Source organism: Psittacula echo (genome assembly GCF_963264785.1).
Source record: "Psittacula echo genome assembly, chromosome: 7".
NCBI lineage: Eukaryota > Metazoa > Chordata > Aves > Psittaciformes > Psittacidae > Psittacula > Psittacula echo.
The window spans coordinates 3,812,137-3,818,136 of record NC_137740.1 but is presented as its reverse complement, the minus strand read 5'-3'; positions in this window follow the sequence as shown (position 1 = coordinate 3,818,136).

Genomic DNA, 6,000 nt, shown 5'->3' with positions numbered 1-6,000 from the left:
TAAGCTACAATATTCCCTTAAGTTATCCACAGAATCCCAGAATCCCAGCCTGGTTTATGTTGGGAAGGGACCTTAAAGCTCATCCAGTTCCAACCCTTGCCACGAGCAGGGACACCTTCCACTGGAGCAGCTTGCTCCAAGCCCCTGTGTCCAACCTGGCCTTGAGCACTGCCAGGGATGGGGCAGCCACAGCTTCTCTGGGCACCCTGTGCCAGCGCCTCAGCACCCTCACAGGGAAGAGCTTCTGCCTAAGAGCTCATCTCAGTCTCCCCTCGGGCAGGTTCAAGCCATTCCCCTTGGCCTGTCCCTACAGGCCCTTGTCCCAAGCCCCTCTCCAGGTTCCCTGCAGCCCCTTTAGGCACTGGAGCTGCTCTCAGGTCTCCCCTTCAGGAGCCTTCTCTTCTCCAGGCTGACCCAGCCCAGCTCTCTCAGCCTGGCTCCAGAGCAGAGCTGCTCCAGCCCTCGCAGCATCGCCATGGCCTCCTCTGGCCTCACTCCAACAGCTCCACGTCCCATGTTACAGCTTTGAATCAATTTTCTAGCAAATAAAGCTTTTACCCAGCCAGTTGACCAGAATTAAATTACAGCAGAGTTTTAGTTCTCTCTTCCCCCAAAGGATGCTTTTTATCCCAGCAAGGCCATGCTGCCACAATGGCTCCTGGGGCGAGTGCGTCCCTTTGTACGGCTACAGAAAAGCCCCGTGATTCATCCCTTTCTCTTGATTTTGTCCTTTTGTTGCATATTGCTGGGGCTTATTTTTCCTTTCTCTTTCTCTCCTTCTTTCTTTCTTTTTCCCTTTCTTTCTCTCTTTTTCTCTTTCTCTTTCCCTCTCTTTTTCTTTCTCTTTCTTTCTCTTTCATTAACTTCCTTCCTTCCTTCCTTCCTTCCTTCCTTCCTTCCTTCCTTCCTTCCTTCCTTCCTTCCTTCCTTCCTTCCTTCCTCCCTCCCTCCCTCCCTCCCTCCCTCCCTTCCTCCCTTCCTCCCTTCCTTCATTCCTTCCTTCCTTCCTTCCTTTCTTTCTTCCCTTCCTTTTCTCTCTTTCTCCCTTTCTCCCTTTCTCCCTTTCTTTCTCCCTTTCTCTCTCCTTCCTTCCTTTCCTTCCTTCCTTTCTCAATCTCTCTTTCTCTCTCTTTCCCTCTCTCTTTCCAGTCCGTTCAGAAGCAGCCGATGGCTGCACAGGAATCTCCATCTCCCGGGTCTGCTCACGTGCAAACTTTCCCGACTGCCATCCCCATGCCCGGAGCAGTGCGCTCGGGTGCGGCGGCGCTCGGCACCCCCAGCGCAGGAGCAGCCGCACGGATGACGCTGTTTGCTCGTCCACCACCAGCGGTTTGTCACTGCCGGCTTTGCCTCAAAGCTTTAATGTTCCATGAGATCCGGGCAGCCGTGGCCGGGCGCTGCGGCTCCTTCTCCTGCAGTGCGGTGCGGGGCAGGCTGCGGGCGGAGGCGCCGTGAGTTGCGCGCTGCAGCGGACGGGACCCTTCCTGTTAACATTGATTCCCAGTTAATAACTCCTGAACCGAGCCGCCTTGTGCAAGGAGCAGCCTGTGAAACACCAGGGACTCGGCTGTGAGGCACAAGCACCTCTCAGCCCGGTCGCTAATACCAAAGAGACCTCAAAGGGGAGGTTTGTGGCTTGAGAAACAACCCAACAGGGCGTTTACCCAATTATTGCCCTATCCCCAGGGGTGCCAAGCAGCCTCAGTTTCTCCATGCGGGGAAATGGTTTGATTTTCCTCATTAATAAAGGCTAACAGCGACAATTCAAAGATCCCCTGCATAAATCTTCCTAAAGGTCCCCTCTTCCCTCAGCACCCCATGCTGGAGCCAGCCTCTGCCCTTCCCAATGGGAGCCAGCACCCCAGCAGCCCTTATGACCTACAGTACTCCCTTAAGTTATCCATGTTACACATCTTAATCATTTTTCTAGTGAATACAGCTTTTACCAACCTAGTTGGTACACAATCCACCACCCACCTGCATGAAGGTAAAGCATTTTCTTGGCTGGGATGCTTCCCATGTCATTGTGCTGTGGTTCTCTCTCCTTTACAGCCCCAGAGCCAGGGTTTGGGGGAGATTTTCTTACTTCTAAGGAATATTCCTGAATCCTTTTGGAGGTGTGGAGGGTGGTTTTGGTATCTGTGAAGCTGCAGCAGCACAGGCAGTCCCGCATGGATGGGAGCCTCCTGGCTTCCCAATATGGGAAAGGAAATCTCTCATCATTTCAGCTGTGGAAGCAGTGTTTGAAAATGCACACTCTGGAGCCAGGAGATGAAGGAAAATCAGATAAAATATACTTCTGAAAAGGGGTTTTGAGGTGAGACTCATGACTTTTTAATGGGCAGCACTGATTTAACTCCCCTTGTGTTGCTGCTGGATGGTGCAGCTCTGGCTTCCTGTTGTCGGGTCAAGCCAAGGGTCTTTCCCCACTGCCACAGGATGCTGCCCCAGGCAAACTCCCATGGTTTGGCTACAGGGAAGGGTAAGGGATATATCTGGACATATGAAGAACTATAGTGCAGCCAGGAATGTGTTTGAATTCTTAAGGTCAGCAGTTCAGCATTGTGCCCTTACACCCATCTCAGATATTTCATTCCCCAAGTTCTCATCATGGGACAAGACCAGTGTGGGCACGGCTGTTTCATGATATGGGGAATTTCCTCTTGGATGGAACACTGGAAAGGGACTTTAAAGGCTGCCACATTGCTGTGCTGGAAGAGGACCATGGGGCATGAGCAACGTGGAAGAGGTTGGCTTGGTCATCCAGCTCCAAAACCAGGGCAGGAATGACACCAGGCAAGAACATGAACAAAGCTCACAAGAGCAGCAGTTGAAGTCGCCCTGTGCACACCCCTTCAAAACCAGTTTCTTCAAACAAACACCACTCTGGGAAAACACCTGGATGAGATAACCAGTGGGTTTGGATGCTGGAGGCAGTTGGCCTTCTTCTTCCTCCCTACGTGCGCAATATGGATTGTTATCTTCCATCCACAACGTACACCCGCCTTTGTTCTCCACCGTCACAATAGCTTTTAAGGGTAGTCTTATCTTTGTTCACCTAGGAGAAAGTAATTGGTCAAATTTAATTCAAAGAGAGATCAATTAGGAAAGGTTGTGATAGACAGGTAGGTCACCAGCAACCCATAAATCCCGGGTAGAATTTCCTCCTTTGCCATACACCGGTTTGATGTAGGAAATGGCTCATTTGCAAGCTAAAGGTTTAATTAGGAGGGGAAAAAAAAAGGTCAGCAGAGATCAGATGTGAATTGCAAAGTGCTAAAGAAGTTTACTGCAGCAATGCATTTATGGAGAGCCATGCTATAGATCTGCTCCCTCTCTGTCCAGAATGCTAATAGCACCCCTTTAAATTCCTCCGATCACCAGAAAAATCATCCATAGTATGTGCATGCTTTAAAACTGCTTGTCACCCTCTTTATGATAATCAAAGGGCTCTGCTAAGACTCAGAGACTCCCTTACCCATCTTGTTAATTGTGGATCCTTCTTTCCAGGTCGGGTTTCCAGAATGTGACACCCTTCGGGTCACTGTTTCTTCTCCCATCCATCGGCCATCTGAGCTTTGCAGAGGGTATTTATTGCTGCTCCTCAGCAGGGACGCAGCCACGATGTAAATTGTGCCAGAAATACCAATATGATGAAAATTCATGAGGTTCCTTCCTCACCTCTCTGTATTCTGGATAGCTTTTAGGGATGTGCAAACTGCAGAAGTAAAACAGCTCTGTACAAGCTCTCTTAAAAGCAGCGGGAGCAATAGTAACATGATTACATGAGGGTTTAGCTCATCGGCGAGCGTGCTGAGCCAGCCTAAGGCAATGGAGCCTAAAGTCAAGCGCTGCCACTGATCTCAGCTCTCAGGGCTGCTATGGGCAGTGCTTGTTTCAATCCCCTTTGGTGTCCAGGGCTCCCTCCTGCTGCCCCCTCCATTCCTTACATCTCCGGGGGGTTCCCACTGGTGGGGATTGGCGTTGGTGCTCTCAGTGTGGCCGTGCTGCGGCTGCCCCTCGCTGGGACCTCGCCAACAGGCACAGATGCAGCTTCCAGCCCGATCTGTGCTGCAGCTGGGGCTGGGAAGGGTTCAAGGAGTGCTGCTGCTTGGCCAGGATCACCAGGGGTCCAAGCATCCTGGAGAACGCCATGGTTCGGGCCTTCATTAGGTGTCATACATAACTAATGACTCTGCAGTAGCGTAGGGCAGGAAAGGTCCAGAGCCAGCCACCAAGGTGGAGAGGAATCAAAATGGCAGCTGGGCCTGGCTGGGAGAACAAGAGCAATTTTTCCAGTCAGTTCCATTTGTTCCAGCATCACTCAGCCCCACACGTTGTTCTGATGAGAGATTGCGATTCCGCTCAAAGCAACACTCTATGAAAAAGGACAGACAGCAGATCAGGTTGTAAACTGATGTGATTACACAGGCAACATGAATTCCCAGCACCTGAGACTCCAGCCCTCCGTGCGGTGTCGATAACACCAATTTCAGTAAGTCCGGCAAAGCCAACTGTGCCAACAGTAGGTGGAGGACAGAGGAGGCTCTTCACTCTTCTGGAGGATCAGCTATTATCAGTCAACAGTTCCAGCTGCCTGGTAAACCTAAGACTACGGCAAACACAGCTCTGAGGCTGGAAACAGAAGAGCTGTAATTATTCACAAGTTCAACTATTGCCCCCATCGCCAGATACAGGGAGGGAAATGATGCAGACCCCGATTCATCCAGTTTCTGACAAAGACGCGTGATGCTCCTCGTGCAGACACTCCAGTGTGCTTCTGGGACACTCAAGATTCAGGTGTGATGTGTATAAAGCATTAACCATTTACTCCCAATAGTAGACAAAAGCCTCATTACCATGGGCAAGCCACATTCCTATTAAAAAATCAGCTCCAATGAGCCTCCTAAGAGGAGCAAGAGATTCCCTTGTCTTTGCTGAGCGTGGGGGGAAAATTCAGCTGTTCTGACAACCAAATCATGTTTGATATCATCTGAGCTGACTCGATAGAGATGTCAGATGGGAGAAGATAGCAGAAGTCGGCCTCGCAGTTTAATTGGGTTACACTTTTGTACATCCTGTTTTAAAAGTAAGGCCTTCAAAATGCGATTTGGATGCAAGTGAGTTGCGTGGGGCTTTATCCCGGGCGGTCCCTTCTCAGTGACCAAAAGAGCACAGCACTGAACACAGGCTGTATGTACGGCTGGATTTATGGAGCATTCATTATTGTAACAGCACTTACTGACTTTGGGTCAAATATCTTTTTCCAGCATTTTCTCATTTCAGGAACGAGCCCGTATGTCACAATCTCATGCCTCATCTAATTGGAGAAGTGCTTCCTTTGTCCTTGAAACCGAAAAGTAGACCACGTATCCAGGAGCTACAGAATGAAAAAGCATCTGCCTTTGGTATTTGGCTTGCCTCATTTAAAAACCCCGCTGCCTGGGATATCATTTGTGTTTGAGTCCTGACCAGAGCACTTCTGCTCAGATTCAAGTGGACGGTTCTGAAGGTCGAGCTAGGGGTATGTAAAAAACCCCAAATCCTTTGGAACAATACATAGAACATTAATGCTTTACATACAACAGAAAAGAGGCCCGCATCCAGCAAAGCCAAGTTCAGAGTCATGCTGGAAGCATGGGAACAGCTCTTGCGCTCGCTCCCTTCTGAGCACCTCTATAAGTTCCTGTTGGAGTGGAGCTCAGGTCCGCACTCAAGACGTGGCTCCCCTCCTTCCCAGCCCCACAAATCTAGCTCTCAATATGCACAAAACACTTCCATCTTTAAAAAATAATTGAAAAGGTGCACCCCGAAGTTCACTGGATCGATCCCTCTGAATTATTTTATTTAGAAGACACTTCATTGTGTCGAAGATTTAATGGAGAGGTCACGATGCCCAGCTTTCAGAATGTCAATGCATTAAAAGGGAGTGTTGCAAGGAATGTTAAAATCCCTGGTAAGGTATGCCCAAGCAAAACTGCCAGATTTATGAAATATGAC